This window comes from Prionailurus viverrinus, chromosome B3 (genome assembly GCF_022837055.1).
Source record: "Prionailurus viverrinus isolate Anna chromosome B3, UM_Priviv_1.0, whole genome shotgun sequence".
NCBI classification, from domain to species: domain Eukaryota; kingdom Metazoa; phylum Chordata; class Mammalia; order Carnivora; family Felidae; genus Prionailurus; species Prionailurus viverrinus.
The window spans coordinates 112,603,711-112,621,698 of NC_062566.1; the positions used below are offsets into that span (position 1 = coordinate 112,603,711).

Genomic DNA, 17,988 nt, shown 5'->3' on the forward strand with positions numbered 1-17,988 from the left:
CGTTCTCTGCCTGACTTATTTTAGTTGGCATAATGCCTTCAGGGTCCATCCATGTTGTGGCCCATGGTAGGATCTTCTCTCTTTGTATGGCTGAATAATAGTCCGTTGTATATACAGACCGCAGCTTATTTATCCACTCATCCAGAGATGGACGCTTAGGTGTACTGTAGACAAGCGGCTCATGCATTTGTGGGGCTCTGTGTCTGAAATTTGTAAGGCAGGTCTGGAAACTTAGGCAGAAGTTAATGCTGACTGTTCGAGGAATTCCTTCCTCTTTAGGAAACTTCAGTGTTGGGGATGAAAGCCTTCCAACAGATTTGATGAGGCCTTCCCACATTATCAGGGGTCATCTCTTTTACTTAAAGTCAACTGATTGTTATAGCTGTTAATCACATCTGCAAAATTCCTTCACAACACCACCTAAATTAGCGTTTGATTAAATGACTGTGTACTCTAGTCTAGCCAAGTTACCGTATAAAACTGTCACACCTAATGTAGGCTTCACCAGTGTAGAAAGACACTGCGTGATGGGTTAAATACCATGTCAGTAGATTTTTAGGCCACCAATGCTGATGTCATTAAACATCCAATTGTATATTTGTGCTTCAAGTTGTTAACAATTCTGTTTTTAGTGACCGTAGAGCATGTATGGTGATGGTGAGGTCTGTGCATGTTTATCCAAATTATCTGAGAAGGCTGTTCTCTCGCATTTTGAGTAGTTATAAATATGACATTTATGATTTGAGCCTGTTTCCTTCACACTTATTTTTAGTGAAAAGATCTGTACATTGGCTGAGTTTCAAAAGAACCTGGTTATTTAGAATTCAGGCCAAATGCACAGTTGTTACTGTAGAGAGGAAAGCAAACATTGCCTTCTGATTATTCTCTGTTCTCTAAAGGAAAGAATGGAGAATTCGTGTAGCAAAATTATGGCTTAATAAATTTAGTGACTGGTAGACTGATAATACTGAGTGCATACCCTTGAGAATGAAAACTAATTGTTGCCCCAGCATACTTCTAGTGTGTGCCATTGTGGTTTGTTTTTTCTGTTAATCAGTATACTTGCTTCTTACATAAGTAAAGATTATTACCTCTGCTTAAAATAGAAATCTCTTCTCTGGGCTGTGGAATTGCTCTTTTTAAAATAATGCTGTTAGAAGGCAAACAGAATGAGTTAGAGGTGAATTGGGTAGAACTGTCACTTGATGTCTCTATGTAACTTACAATCTGTTTTATAGACGTTAGTACAATTCCTACCCATGTAAAATATGGGCTGTAATATTCTGTTCCGAACACTATTTAAAACATTAATTTTTTTTTAATGTTTACTTATTTTTGAGAGAGAGACAGAGTGCAAGTGGGGGAGGGGCAGAGAGAGAGAGGGGGTGGGGGCAGAATCCAAAGCAGGCTCTAGGCTCCAAACTGTCAGCACAGAGCGCGATGCAGGGCTCGAACTCACGATCCGTGAGATCATGACCTGAGCTGCAGTCAGATGCTTAACCGACTGAGCCACCCAGGTGCCCCCGAAATGTTTAAAATCAAGAAGAATATATCGTTGGTGCCAAATTGAAATATGTAATTTTTCTACATTGTTAACATCTGTTAGCCGTACCGTGTAAAGAAACTTTTGCTTTGAGGGTGGTTACGAGGGGTGCACCTCACTTGAACCTCCCAGCCAGCTTAGCTTAGCAAATGGTGGGTGACACAGTGTCGATCACTGTTAGAGGTTCAATGATATGACTGAGCGATTGTGTTAGTACAAATGTTTTGTTTTTAATTTCATAGTATTGATTTGAAAAGTTGTTTACTTGGGGGTAGAAAGTTATACTGCCATAATATATTTTTTTAAATGAATCAAATTGGGTCTAATTGGGATGAACCAGAGAGAAGGGATCTCATCTGTTTTGGTAGTTGACTAACAGAATAGCTTTTTTTTTCTTTTCTTTTAATATATATATTTTTTCTTTTGAAAAACTATAATGTGGATGATGCCTTCTCAAGTGTCTTATTTTATTTTGTTTTATTTTATTTTACTTATTAAAAAAAATTTTTTTTTAAGAGAGAGACACAGACTGTGAACGGGGAAGGGGTAGAGAGAGAGGGAGACACAGAATCTGAAGCAGGCTCCAGGCTCTGAGCTGTAGGCCCAGAGCCCGATGCGGGGCTCGAACTCACAAACCACAAGATCATGACTTGAACTGAAGTCGGACGCTTAACCAACCGATCCACCCAGGTGCCCCTCTCAAGTGTTTTAATAGCACTTTGGGAAATTAAGTATCCTCTTCATTAAGTAATAAATGAGATCTACAGTTTTTTGTTTTGTTTAATCTAATGTTTGCCATGGGCTCAGTATTGTGTTCAAAGCTGTAGAGAATTATATTATGGTCTCTTGGAGGACTTAATGGTCTATGTCTTGGAAATATCCACAGTACTGAGCATAAAACTATAGGAGGCTTTTAATGACTATTAAGTAGCACTGACCCAGCCTTTAGTGAGCTTGTAATCTAATTCGTTAACATTTTGTATGTGATTCCTTTTTGTAAAAGTATTTAGGGAGGTTTTCCCCTTGAATTTTTCCACATTGATGCATTTAGCCTCAGAGTTCACTGATTTTGCTGTAAACAAAATGACATTTCATTTTCCTGTTGGAATTTGGATTGTTTGCACTTTTCTGTGGTTATGAACGGTTGTATTCATCTCTGGGTGGCAGTTCCCCTGGTGACCTTAAATTTGGGAGTAGAATTATTGGTCAGTAAGACATACCCATGCTTGACTGTTTTCCAAAGTGATTGTACCAATGCATGACTCCCATCTGGGAGTTGGAATGTTTGCACTGCCCCACACCTGTGCCACACATTTGACATTGTCTGACTTGTTAAATTTAGTCAAGCTGTGGGTGTGTAAATGTGCTTTTTATTTGTGTTTCCCTAATTACTAGAGAAATTAAGTATTATTTTATGTGTTTAAGAAGCTTTTATATTTTCTTTTATAACTTTCATCCATTTTTCTCTTGGATTGTCTTTCTTAGACATTCATAAAAGACGTATTCTAGATACTGTATTATTTTGTTGGTTATACATCTTCTGATTTGTGGTTTAGCTTTTTTTTATGGTGACTTTTAATGAACAGAAGTTTTTTATTTTAATGTAGAATGAATTTATTTTTATGGCTTTTCTTTTTTATGTTGCTAACCTGTTCTGAAGCCATAAAATATTCTTTTACTGGCTACTAAAAGTTTTATAATCCTGCCTTTTATATGCAAGTCTTCAGTTAAATTACAATTGATTTTTCTATAGATGGTGGAAATCTCTATAGAGATTCAGTTTAATCCCCCCCCCCCACACATGAATAAACACATGTGCAAGTACCATTATTAAATAATTCAACCTTTCTCTGTTAATCTACAATTCCTGCTGTGTTGGAATTGATAGTTGGTAGGGCAAGTGCCTCACTACCATCTTCTTCTTATGAAGTATCTTGATTCTTCTCAAGCCTTTGACTTTTCATGTAAACTTGATAATCACCTTGTCTTATTCCTTGAAAAGTTCTACAGATGTAGATAAAATGTGTGAGTGTGTAGGTATGTATGAGTACATATACATGTATATTCGCTAACGCTATCACTGAGAGTGCCTCAGAGTAGTACCCAATGGCAATGAACACCTCTAGCGCTTGGATTTTGATTTCTAAATATCACTTTCTAATAAAAGGAACCAGGACTCCGTGGTTCTTTCCAGGGTGAGAAAGTAAAAAAATGAGACTGAAACATCTATTTTCAGAAAGCAAGGAAAAGCTCAGAGAATGATGTGAAAATGACCCAGAAGCCATCTTGGAGGGGGTTTGCTCTGGCCAGATCTGGGACAGGTTGCGCTACAAAATAAATCATGGTAGTAATGTATTAAAACAACACTGCAAGCATACTTCTTTTCATTGCATTTCACTTTATTGCACTTCGCAAGGTAGTGTGTTTTTTTTATAAATTGAAGATTTGTGACAGTTCTGTGTCCAGCAACTCTTTTGGCTCCATTTTCCAACAGCATGGGCTCACTTAGTATCTCCGTGTCACATTTTGGTAATTCCCACAATATTTCATACTGTTCCATTACTATTAATTTGTTATGGTGATCTGTGACCAGCGATCTTTGTAAGTGTAACCGTTGTAATTGTTTTGGGCCTCATGAATCCTGCCCATGAGATGGTGAACTTAACTGGTGAGGGTTGTGTGTGTTCTGACTGTTACTGACCAGCCCACACCCATCTCTTTCCCTTTCCTCTGGCCTCCCTTCCCTGAGACACAACGGTTTGAAATTAGGCTAATTAATAACCTACAGTGGCCTCTAAGCATTGGAGTGAAAAAAAGAGTCATGTGTCTCTCGCTTCAAATGAAAAGCTAGAAAGATTAAACTTAGGAAGACCTGTGGAAAGCCAAGATAGGCTGAAAACTAGGCACCCTGTGCCGGAAAGCCAAGTTGTGACTGCAAAAGAAAAGTTCTTGAAGGAAATGAAAAGTGCTGCTCCAGTGAACACACGAATGATAAGAAAGTGAAACAGCCTTATTGTTGATATGGAGAAAGTTCTAGTGTTCTGCACAGAAGAAAATCAAACCAGCCACAGCATTCCCTTAAGTCAAAACCTAATCCAGAGCAAGGCCCTGACCCATCAATTCTGTGAAGGCTGAGAGAGGTGAAGAAGCTGCAGAAGAAAAAAAGATTGAAGCTTCCAGAAATAGGTTCATAAGATTTAAGAAAAGAAACCATCTTAACATAAAAGTGCAAGGTGAGGCAGCAAGTGCTGATGTAGAGGCTGCAGCAAGTTCTTCCAGAGATCCAGCTAAGATGATTAAGGAAGGTGACAACACTTAGCAACACATTTTCCATGTAGACTCAACACCCTTCTATTGGAAGAAGATGCCATCTGGGACTTTCATAGCTAGAGAAGAAAAGTCAGTGCCCGGCCTCAAAGCTTCAAAGGCCAGGCTGACTCTCTTGGTAAGGGCTAAGACAACTGATGACTTTCATTGGAAGCCAGTGCTCGTGGACCATTGTGAAAATCCTAGGGCCCTTCAGAATGATGCTAAATTTACTCTGCCCATGTGCTCTAAATGGAACAACAAAACCTAGATAATAGCATATCTGTTTACCACATGGTTTACAGAGTATTTTAAGCCCACTGATGAAACCTGCTTAGAGAAAAAGTTTCCTTTCAGAATATTACTGCTCATTGAGAGTACAAACCTGGAAATGTACAATCAGGTTAATGTTGGTTTCAGGTCTGCTAACACAACATGCATTCTGCAGTCTATGGATCGAGGAGTAATTGTGACTTTCAAGTCTTATTATTTAAGAAATGCATTTCATAAGGCCATAGTTGCCATAGATAGTGATTCCTCTGATGGATCTGAACAAAGTAAATTGAAAACCTTTTGGAAAGGATTTAACCATTCTAGATAGCATTAAGAATATTCGTGATTCATGGGAAGAGGTCATTATCAGAATATCAACATTAATAGGATGTTGGAAGTGGATTCCAACCCTCGTGGATGACTTTGAAAGGTTCGAGACTTCAGTGGAAGAAGTCACTGCAGATGTGGTGGAAATAGCAAGAGAATTAGAATTTGAAGTGGAGCCTAAAGGTGGGACTGAATTGTTGTAATCTCAGAATAAAACTTCAATGGATGAGGAGTTGCTTCTTGTGGATGAGCAAAGAAAGTGGTTTCCTGAGATGGAATCTACTTCTGGTGAAGATGCTGTGAAGATTGTTGAAATGACAGCAAAGGATTTAGGATTAAACTTAGTTGATAAAGCAGCAGCTGGGTCTGAGAGCATAACTTGAATTTTTTTTTAATGTTTATTTTTGAGAGATAATGTGCACAATCGGGGAAGGGGCAGAGAGAGGGGGACAGAGGTTCTGAAGTGGGCTCTGTGCTGACAGCAGCGAGCTGGCTAAGGTTAGATGCTCAACTGACTGAGCCACCCAGGTGCCCCTGAATAACTCCAGTTTTGAAAGATGTTCTCCTGTTGCTAAAATGCTCTTAAACAGCACGTGTGCTATAGAGAAATTATTCATGAAAGGAAGAGTCTATCAATGCAGCAAACTTCATTGTTGTCTTATTTTAAGAAATTGTCACAGTCCCCCAAGCTTCAGCAGTCACCATCCTGGTCAGTAAGCAGCCATCAACATTGAGGCAAGACCCTCCACTAGCAAAAAGATTACAACTTGCTGAAAGCTGAAATGGTAGTTAGCATTTTTCAATAAAGTATTTTTTAATTAATGTATGTACATTTTTTTTTACATATAATGCAATTGCACACTATTTTAATAGACTACAGTGTAGTATAAACGTAACTTTTATATGTGCCGGGAAACCAAAAAAATCATTTGACTTGTATTGCAATATTCACTTTATTGTGGTGGTCTGGAACTGAATCTGCAGTCTCTCCAAGGTATGCTTGTATCCATCTATCACCTACAAAATACATACATATATTAGAAAGCATGATATCTCTGATTTGAGTTCAACACCAATGTACGTCTATCTATATCTATTATCTACTGAAATATGTATGAAAACTCATCTCTGATTTGAGTTTCTTCTTCCTTTCTTTGTTTTGTCTCTAGCCTCAGAGTGTATAGTCAAGATAGTGGTCTCCAAAGATGCTAGGTTAGTTCTTTTCCTCTGCATTCCTGTAAGTGGTTATGTTGTGCATTCGTAATGCAGTCCATTTGTCACTGATTGTATTTAATTTTGAATTACCCCCACATACGGGTTGATTTTAATTATTTACTTTCTTGATTTTGTGAAACGTTACCATGGTTACAAATGTCAAAACTAGACACAAATGTATATTTGGAGACCTGTCACTCCTTCTCTATTCCTTGTATTACAGATGTTCTGGCTGCCATAGATTTCTTGTACTCCTCGGTGCCTTTGCACACACTCTCTCTCTACCTAGAATGATGCCGTTCTCCTCTTCCTCCCTTGACCATCTTTAATCATTCAAAACCCATTTCAGTTCTTACCTGCTGTGGAAAGACTTCCTTTCCTCACCCTTTCTCCCCACTCCTCCTCCATGATAATTCCTGTGAATCTCTAGCTCCATAGCACTTGTGAATATTGTGTAACTGTTATAACATTTAATTTAAGTTATTGACGCACAGGCTTGTCAGCTTCCTATGTATAAGGCTTGTGAGCTCCTTAAAGATGGGAACATTATCTTTGCATTTCCAGTGTCTAGTGCAGTTTCTCACACTTATCAATTATGCAGTAAATGCAGTACAGTGAATGGGTTTCACTCTTTTTTTTCATTTATTTTTTTTCTTTACTCCTTTGCTCTTTATTTCACTCATGATACAAGCCCGTACAAAGAGAATGTGAATCCTTATAACGTGCCCATGGTCTTGTTGTCTATGGCAATTTTGTATTCTCTGCCTTTCCCAATGTATTTGGGCACAACCCTGGTAAGTTAATGGCTTCCTCTGATCCCTGGGATGTTAAGTATCTAAGTTTTAGACATAGTATAGATGGGTAAGATGAAGTCAAGATACAGAAACTGTTTGAAGTATGCAGACCTAGAAAGTCAAGACTATTTCATCTGTCAGGTTTGATTCTTCAGTTTCAAAAACTGGAAGAACTTGTACTGGAAACAAATCTATTCAACAGTGGTTTTTTTTTTTTTAAGTTTTTTTTTTTTTAAACGTTTATTTATTTTTGAGACAGAGAGAGACAGAGCATGAACGGGGGAGGGGCAGAGAGGGAGGGAGACACAGAATCGGAAGCAGGCTCCAGGCTCTGAACTGTCAGCCCAGAGCCCGACGCGGGGCTCGAACTCACGGACCGTGAGATCGTGACCTGAGCCGAAGTCGGACGCTTAACCGACTGAGCCACCCAGGCGCCCCTATTCAACAGTGTTTTAAGAGCCCTAGTTAGCTTTTAAAATGTCATTATTGTTGTCCAAAGGGCACCTTCCAAATTGTGTTTCTAAGCTGCTCACATGACTTTTATTCTGTGTATAGATTATTTAGCAGATTGTATTAAAATGTGGGGCTTATTTCTACCAATTTCTTCATCCACCATCTGTTACTTTCCTCTCTCCCTCTGGATTGCATTCCCTTCCTGCCACTCCTATGTGTTCTGTCTCACAGCTCATTCTCCACAGCTCACCTGGGACTCAGAACAAAGGTTTGGTTGCTGGGCAGACATCATACTAGCTGAAGAGGGGCTCTAGGATCATGCGTCTTGAGGGCTCAAGGCTTGCTGTTGCATCAGAGTGGTTCGTGTCCAGGGAACCCAGGCTTTGAGAAAACATCCATTTATACTGTTACGGAAACTGGTCTGGATCACCTGGCAGAAGAACTGAGCGGCACTTGGAGATCTTGGAAGGAGGGAGGTTTATTTTACACGGGTGGGCCCAGAAGAAATCATTCTCCAGAGATCTGAGCCCAGAGCATCAACCGAGGGGACAATTTACAGTCTGTTACTTCCGCATCCCTCAGTAGTAGTAATTTGGCACCTGTGGCGAGCAGGGTAGGAAGGAAATCCCGGAAGGGGAGTCTTCTGACAAGAACTGGATTCCCTTATCAGTCCTGTGGGCCATCTTACAACAGATTTTTCCCTAACAACACTACTGGCCTGTAGTATATACTACTGGCCTTTATTCATTTAAAAAATAAATAAATAAAAAGTAAAATATCTTATTTTACTTAAAAAAAAATTTTTTTAATGTTTACTTTTGAGAGAGAGAGAGAGAGAGAGAGAGAGAGAGAGAGAGAGAGACAGCACAAGCAGGAGAGGGGCAGAGAGAGAGAAGAAGAAACAATCTGAAGCAGGCTCCAGACTCTGAGCTGTCAGTGCAGAGCCCGACCTGGGGCTTGAGCCCACAAACCATGAGATCATGACTTGAGCTGAAGTCAGATGTTTAACTAACAGGCTCCTCAAAATATTTTACTTTTAAAATCACATATAACACATATTAAGTAAATCTTAAGTGAGCACTTTGATGAATTTTCCCAAATTGAACATGATCATGAAACCACCGCGCAAATCAGGGAATCCAGTATTACCAGCCCACCAAAATTCCCTGTTCTACTCTGATAAGGTTTTGGGGTGATGATGGGTTCAGAGCTGATGGCCAAGAAAGAAATCTTGAGACGTCTTTGGTGCAAAACAAGGCGATTTAATGAAAGCACAGGGACAGTACCTGTGGGTAGAAAGTGCTGCACTGGGGTTGTGAAGAGTGACTGGTGATATACTGGAGTTGGGGGAGGTAAAGTCAAGAGGAAGTTTCTTAAGGGAATTTTCATATGCTAACGAAAACTCACAGGATACTGGACGCCTAGGTGTTGTAGCCTACGTGTTGTCAAGCTAAGGCTGTTTTTCCCTCTATCAAAGCATTAACGTTGCAGCCAGTAGGGAGTTCTTGGATTTTAGGCTATTGATAAGATTGCCTTTTTTTTTTTTTTGTAATTGCGCTAAGATATTTGTAAACCGACAGAGACTCTTTATCAGTTTAACGGTTAGTTTTCTGTCCTTTCCTTTGTTCTTGGGCAGCCAGGAGTGCCTGAGGAATGTCACATGTATCTCACCTGGGGGTGATGCTCTGCTAGCTTGTGCTTTGCTCCCAGCTTGCCTAATGCTCCCTCATCACACCCCTTTCTGATCTCTTCTTACTCCTCTTCCCACCTCAGAGGTAACTATTATCCTGACTTACATAGGCGTACCTATTTTTGAACTTCATAAAATGTAATCATACACTGTATTCTCTCATGTGTCTGTCTTCTGTCTCAACATTACGTTTGTGAGATTCATCTGTGTTGTTGCATTAGCGATGATTCATATATATTTATTACTGTATAGTAGGCAAAGTACAGCCTGTGGCTGGTTGCTTGTTTTTGTAAGTAAAGTTTTATTGGAACACCGCCATACCCATTCATTTACCTATTGCCTATCTGTGTAAATGCACTCCAAATGCAAAGTTGAGTAGTTGAAGCAGGGCACCCAGACTGTTGGTCTCAAAAGCCAAAAATATTTACTATGTTGCCCTTGCAGAAAAAGCTGACTGACCTCTGCTGTATAATATTTTGTTGTGTGTAGACTCCACAATTTATTTGTTACTGAGTTTCGGTTATTACAATGAATGCTTCTTTGACTATTACTGTGTGTGTCTTTGAGGCTATGCATCTGCATTCCCTGGGAGTGGAATTGTTGGGCCACATTGTATGTTTATCTTCTGCTTTATTAGATATCGCTCAACAGTTTTCTAGTTCACACCCCCACTAGCAGAGCATGAGAGCTGAATTGCTCTATGTCCTAAGACTTGGTATAGCCATCTTGATCAGTATGTAATTTTATCTCATTGTGGCTTTAATATATATGGTAAATGGTAATGAATTAGGTTATGCACCTGCCTTTTCATATGCTTATTGACCATTTGGGTTATCTCCTTTAGGTGGCCTATCTTTTTGTTATTTTATCAGAGTTCTTTATATATGCTGAATGAGTCCTTTAGTAGATACATGAATTGCAAATATCTTCTTCCCTTCTGAGACTTGTTCCTTCCTTCATTCATTCATTCATTCATTCATTTGCTTATTTATTTTTTAGAGAGAGAGAGCACTAGTCAGCCGGGGCAGAGAGAGAGGGAGAGTGTGGAACCCGAAGTGGGGCTTGAACTCATGAACCGTGAGATTATGACCTCAGCTGAAGTCCCATGCTTAACCAATTGTGCCACCAAGGTGCTGCCCCTGAGACTTGCACTTTTATTCTTTTTTTTTTAAAAACACAGTACTCATTTATTGTTACCACTTTCCATGGGTCAGAAGCCCAGGCATGGCTTAGTTGGATCCTCTCCTTGGAGTCTGATGCTGCTGCAAAGTGTAAGCCGAGCTGTGTCCTCATCTGAAAGCTTGGCCAGGGAAGAATCTATTACCAGCCTCATTTGAGTTGTTGGCAGAAGTCATTTCCTTGTGGCTGTTTGTGTGTGGGCCCAGCTTCTCAGTGGCCATCTGCTGGAGGCCACCCTTTGGCCCTAGAGGCTACCTGTGATTCTCTGCCTTCTGGCTCTCTCCAAACGCAATTCCCATCGTGGTTTTTTGCTTCTTCAAGGCCAAGAGAAGGATCCCTCACTGTCCAGTCTTCTGAGACAGTCTTTTATAGCATAATCATGGGAATAACATCCCATCAATGTTGCCATATTCTGTTGGTTAGAAGCAAGTTACAGATCACACCTACACTTAGGGATGGAGATTATACAAGGGTATGGATCACTGAAGGGTCAACTTGGGTATATCCACTTCTTTCTTTCTGTCTCCTTATCTCCCTTCTCTCTACCCCTATTCCAAGACCAGCCAGAAATTCTGTCCTCCTTGTGTTTCTTTTTTTTTTTTTTTTTTCCCTTTTCAGTGTTCTCTGTTTTTATTTAATTTAAAAAAAAAAAATTTTTTTTTCAACGTTTATTTATTTTTGGGACAGAGAGAGACAGAGCATGAACGGGGGAGGGGCAGAGAGAGAGGGAGACACAGAATGGGAAACAGGCTCCAGGCTCTGAGCCATCAGCCCAGAGCCTGACGCGGGGCTCGAACTCAGGGACCGCGAGATCGTGACCTGGCTGAAGTCGGACGCTTAAACGACTGCGCCACCCAGGCGCCCCGAGGATCTTTTTTTTTATTTTTATTTTTTTATTTTTAATTTTTTTTTAACGTTTATTTATTTTTGAGACAGAGAGAGACAGAGCATGAACGGGGGAGGGGCAGAGAGAGGGAGACACAGAATCTGAAACAGGCTCCAGGCTCTGAGCCATCAGCCCAGAGCCTGACGCGGGGCTCGAACTCACGGACCGCGAGATCATGACCTGGCTGAAGTAGGACGCTTAACCGACTGCGCCACCCAGGCGCCCCATGTTTTTATTTAATTTTTTAATATTTTATTTATTTATTTATTCGTTTATTTATTTATTTATTTTTGTTTGTTTAGTTTTCTTATTTTTTTAAATTTACATCCATATTACTTAGCTTATAGTGCAATAATTTCGGGAATAGAATTCAGTGATACATCACCTACATAAAACACCCAGTGCTCATCCCAACAAGTGCCCTCTTCAATGCTCCTTGCCCATTTAGCTTATCCCTCCCACCCACAACCCCTCCAGCAACCCTCAGTTTGTTCTCTGTATTTGTTTAAAAAAATTTTTCGGGGCGCCTGGGTGGCGCAGTCGGTTAAGCGTCCGACTTCAGCCAGGTCACGATCTCGCGGTCCGGGAGTTCGAGCCCCGCGTCAGGCTCTGGGCTGATGGCTCGGAGCCTGGAGCCTGTTTCCGATTCTGTGTCTCCCTCTCTCTCTGCCCCTCCCCCATTCATGCTCTGTCTCTCTCTGTCCCAAAAATAAATAAAAAGGTTGAAAAAAAAATTAAAAAAAAAAAAAATTTTTCAATGTTTATTTACTTTTGAGGGACAGAGAAAGACAGAGCATGAGTGGGGGAGGGGCAGAGAGAAAGGGAGGCACAGAATCCAAAGCAGGCTCCAGGTTCTGAGCTGTCAGCAACAGAGCCTGATGCAGGGCTCGAACTCATGAACCCTAAGATCATGACCTGAGCCAAGTTTGGGTGCTTAACCAAATGAGCCACCCAGGCGCCCCTGTTCTTTGTATTTAAGAGTCTCTTTCGTTTTGTCCCCCTCTCTGTTTTTATGTTATTTGTGCTTCCCTTCCCTTATGTTCATCTGTTTTGTATCTTAAATTCCACATGAATGAAGTCATATATTTGTCTTTCTCTGACTAATTTCACTTAGCATAATACCCTCCAGTTCCATCCACGTAGTTGCAAGTGGCAAGATTTCATTCTTTTTGATTGCCGGGTAGTACTCCATTGTATATATATGCCACATCTTCTTTACCCATTCATCCATCGATGGACATTTGGGCTCTTTCCATACTTTGGCTACTGTTGATAGCACTGCTAATACACATTGGGGTTCATTCCTATATCCTTTGGACACATGCCTAGTAGTGCAATTGCTGTGTCATAGGATAGTTCTATTTTCAATTTCCTGAGGAGCCTTCATACTGTTTCACAGAGTGCCTGCACCAGTTGGTATTCCCTTGCACCTTTTCTTTTAATGGTGTTTTTATTTCCATGAACCTGAAGGTGATCATAATATGCCACCCCAAAATATGCTACTTTGGCGCAAGGATTATTTTGAGTGAAGGAAACTGAGCAATAGCAGATGCAGGAAGAGTTTTCTGTCGTTCCCCTGACAATGGGGCATAAATTTCCATTTGTCAAGGTGCATCCCGTCTCTGTACCTGGAAGAGGAGAACCCTTCTTACCACTGGAGAAACTGCAGTCTGTATAATCTTACTAAACAGTCCTATCTACCATACATTTCCTGGTCATCTTCCCAGTTTATCATCCTTAGGAGCCCAATCCCCCTTTCCCTGTTTAGTCACTTCTCCACAATTTATTGCCCGTTGTTAAAATGGTATTTAAGCCCCTGAGTCAGACTGCTTCTTTGGGTTTTAACTTTTTTTCTGTGACATCCCCATGCGTGTAGAAATATTAACATAAACCTTTTCTCCTGTTAATTTGTCCTTGTTAGTTTAATTAGCAGGCCTCTAGAAACTGAACATGAGAGGGTAGAGAAAAAAATTCCTCCCTACAAACTAGATGCCAACAACATGGCTGAATCTTACATACACTGAGGAAGGTGAAATTAGACATGGTATTTGTAGCTATCCTCAGCCCTGTCAGGGCACAGCATCCCGAGGAAACATCACAGCAGAGATCGACTTTTATGTTTTTAAGTTCTTCTTAATTAAGAGTGTGCTTTGCTGTATTGTTATTTGTCCTGAGGTCTGAATAGAGAAAAAGTTCTCATCTTTCATTTTCAAATATTCACAGCCTTTCCAGGGTTGTAGAGTCCCTAGTTGTGTGGGTGTGTTTCTTTAGCGTTCTGTGGTATGCTGAATATTCAAAGTGTTAATAAACACGCAGTATCAAATATTTGAATCCACTTTGTGTATTTTTTCTGAGAACTCTTCCCTCATGTCTCTGAGTTTAGAAATTTAGAAATTAATTGAAGCTGATTTATCTAACTTTAATTTGCAGTGATTGAGTAGTGTTTTCTAAGGGTAGACTACATGGTTTTTGAGATCCTTTTAATAATTCCATTTTTGTTTCAGTTTTACAGATAGCAGTCCAAGGCAATATTAGTTGATTAAAATGTATTTAGCTTGTTTGACGATAGATGCAGATGATTTGAACTTGAAAATATTGAGAGATACTCTAATACTACAGATGTTTTCTCTGACTTCTAATTTAAATGCAGCTGGCTACTTGCAAAGGCTGGTTTGTCTCTTGCAGAAAAACGATGAAACTTTTTTTTTTTTTGCAACTATTTTATTTTAGTGAAATTTCTTTTGTACTTAGCTGTTGTTTTCCTGTTTTTGAACTGTTTTCTAACTATTTTATATTTTTCTTTTCTTTTCAGGTTATTCATTGTTAATGTGAATGATGTTTAAATTTCTGCAGCCATGACACAAAAATATAGTAAGTGCTATCCTGTACTTCCTATGACCTACCTGCTTTAAAATGAGTTGACTTTGTGTCTTTAAGTTGGAGCAGTGGAAATACAGAAACGTGTTTTTTTAATCTACTTTTCTCAAAGGGATCAATTCATTTGGCCGTCTGCTTTTTGAGTCTATAGCCATATATATAAATTCCTAACAACAGTGATTAATTTCATCTTCAGACGAACACAGTATTGTTCAGGCTGTTCCCAGTAAATATCAGCAGAGCAGACATTAGGGTTGGATCCGTATCCTGCATCCCATTTATCTCCCATGTAGGAGCTCCAGGGTAGGCCCCATTAGAGGCAGTCCCATCCCTGGTTTGTCCACAAGTGACTCCTCAGCCAGTGTTGGCTGTTACCTGGAGGGGAGGATGGTTTCAGGAACGGCCCAGTAATCCTGCCCTGGCAGATGAGACTCCTGGGCAGGTCTGCCAGGAACTTCTGGCAGAAGTCGTCTCATACTTAAAACAGGGCTAGAGGAAGAGCCTGCCGCTCTCTCTCTCTCTCTTCCTCTGGATGTTGTTATGTGCTGGCATGAGATCTGCTGTGGCTGCAGCCTGAGCAAGAAGCCACACAGGGTGGAGGACAGAGAAGCAAGCCCCGAGGCCTCCAGAAGTCCAGGCCTTTGAGCCAGTGCATTTCCTTTTTGTTTAAGCCAGTTTACGTTGGGAGCCAAAACATCCTAAGTGATTCACTTAAACTCCATTTTATTTTTAGTAATCCATTAGTTTCTCCCTGGGGAATGTGGGAGTAATTGCAAAGCAAGGCAAAATAATACCATTAAATTAAACTGGCAGGGTGTGCTGGTGTTGACTGGCATCCTCGGGTGGCACCCTCTTCCCTCTCAACAGTTAACAGATAGAGTGATTTAGTATTCAAAGATGGGAGAATAAAATCTATCGCTTTCACTGTCTCTTTTCCCTCCGGAAGGTTTTGCCTTGTAATCAACCCACTTGGGCTGTGAACTCTGAAGAGTGTCTTGGTCTGCCCGCCTGAAACCAGCTCCTTGTGTAGGTGCATACTTGGCGGTGTGGACCTGCTCTGTGTGTCTTACAACCATCTGTGGTCAAATTTCTGATTCCTTGTTTGAAAAGTTGATACTGGGGCGCCTGGGTGGCTCAGTCAGTTGGGCGTCCGACTTCAGCTCAGGTCATGATCTCATAGTCTGTGAGTTCGAGCCCCGCATCGGGCTCTGTGCTGACAGCTCGGAGCCTGGAGCCTGCTTCGGATTCTGTGTCTCCCTCTCTCTCTGCCCCTCCCCTGCTCATGCTCTGTCTCTCTCTGTCTGAAAAATGAATAAAAACATTAAAAAAAAAAAGTTGATGTGAATATTTCAGATATAAAAACAATAGCATCAGGAATAATACAACAAATACCCATATGTACTTTCCTACAATAAATACCCTGGAGAAATGGAATATTTGCCAATTCTGTGGTGCAGTTAAACATCCAGGGTAATGAGCCCTAGCAGCAGTGCCTTTCTCTACCTCCAAGGAACCACTGTCCTGATTTTATTCTTTCTTTTTCTCATGCATTTTTGTCTGTGCCTTTATCACATTTGTGTAATACAACTTTTTGTATGCTTTTTAACTTCAGGTAAATGTAGATACTGTATGCATTTGTTCTTTAAAATCAAAGAGGAGTTGAGAGTAAATTCAGGATCATGGCAAGAGGCTACAGATTTGTTCTGAGACACTTGTCAAAAGATCTTTTATTACTAGATGTCCTAGTGATCTATAATAAATCAGAGACTTTAGGGGTGCCTGGATGGCTCAGTCGGTTAAGCGTCTGACTCTCGATTTTGGCTCAGGTCATGATCTCACGGTTTGTGAGTTCGAGCCCTGCATGGGGCTCTGCGCTGGCAGTGGGGAGCCTGCTTGGGGTTCTCTCTCTCCCTTTCTCTCTGCCCCTCCTTGGCTCGCTCGCTCGCTCTCTCAAAATGAACGTTTAAAAAAAAATGTGTTAGACTTTAAATTGTGGAGTTTAATCAACATGTAGACAGCTTTTTATCTTGGTTTCTGTAATTTGGGGTTTGGTTTGCTGGTGAGTTCCTTTTCTTCACCTGCTTCTGCACCCCTGTGCCCCTCTGGCATGTGCGGGATCAACTGGGTCATGACTGGGCTTTTCAGAGTATATTGGTTGCTTCTTTATTTAAGTAGCTCTAATCATCCCGCGGTCTGAGTGCGTGCTTTTGGCCACCTTAGATAAATGTGCATTTCCTGCCGTTGTGCCTGCTGAGTTTACTTCTGTGCTTTCTAAACTGTTGGTTCCTTTGTTGTACTGGTGGCAGCAGTTCCGGGAGAGGCACCCACACCTATGAACAGGTTGGGAAGCACGGTATGTACTTTGCAACATAGTACCGCAGTCACTTGTTCTGTCTCGTTCTTTCCTTTGGTGTCCCAGCTGGAGTCTTAGAGATCATTTTGTAGCATGCTTGTCTGAAATACATCTTCGGTCATTTAACTTCTGCAGTCAAATAACTCTTTCTTTTGCTCTTGGAGAATTCATATTACCCCTTATTCTTGTTTGGAATGTGGCCTCCACAGAACTGAATAGTCACTTCCATTCAGAGATCATTAATCCTTTCAATTTGAGGGCATAATTACTGATAAAGTGTCAGAGGAAGATTTATGACCATCAGAAGAGAATTTCTCCCCCCTCCTCCACCCCAGGACGTTATTTTTGTTTAAATGTTTAACATGTGGGGGGAAAAAAGTAAGCTCAAAAGATATTTTCTCCTTAATTCATGTATGTTGTATATATGTTACAGAAAGGAAAACAGTAACATCTTTTATTGAAATAAAATCGGAGGTTTGTGTGTTAGGTGCGTGCGTTTTTCTGTTGTCAAAAGAATGGGTCCTTCTTTTAATTTTATTTAAATGTAACTATCTATAGCTTTTTTTTCCCTCCAGTGTGGGCCCAGGATCTTAAAGTAAAATGTTGCCAATGTGAGAAGATTATAGCCATCAATGGAAACACCCAATCAATGAGGGCCCTTGTAAAAAGAGCTACTCTTCTACTGGAAGACCAGATTTCAAGATAGTGCGTCATATTGTATGTTATGCCAAATATAAACACAATAAATGTGAGATATTTAAAATATAATCTTATAGTATATTTTTTAAAATATTTATTTCGTTTTGAGAGAGAGAGAGCGAGCAGGGAAGGGGGGCAGAGAGAGAGAGGGAGACAGAGAATCCCAAGCAGGCTCTGCACTGTTGGTGCAGTGCCCAATGTAGGGCTTGAACCCGGGAACCCTGAGATCATGCCCTGAGTCGAAACCAGGAGTCTTAACGCTTTAATTGACTGAGCCACCCAGGTGCCCCCGATAGTATGTTTTATATGCATTTTCTTATTTTAAGAATTTAGTGTTACAGTTGCTTTTTAAGGGAAGAAGCCTGTTGAAATTTTTCTTTGAGAAATCAGTAC

General features: G+C 40.5%; 1 protein-coding gene across 18 annotated transcripts in view; it reads left to right on the plus strand.

The window, feature by feature from the left end:
- The window catches only part of SIPA1L1 (signal induced proliferation associated 1 like 1), a 365,199-nt gene that overhangs the window by 169,933 nt on the left and 177,278 nt on the right, over nt 1–17,988 (plus strand). For all 18 annotated transcript variants that reach the window (XM_047861070.1, XM_047861065.1, XM_047861068.1 and 15 more), the window contains one exon: nt 14,479–14,537. The gene's annotated coding sequence lies outside the window, so the exon portion shown is untranslated. The remainder of the gene's footprint in view (nt 1–14,478; nt 14,538–17,988) is intronic.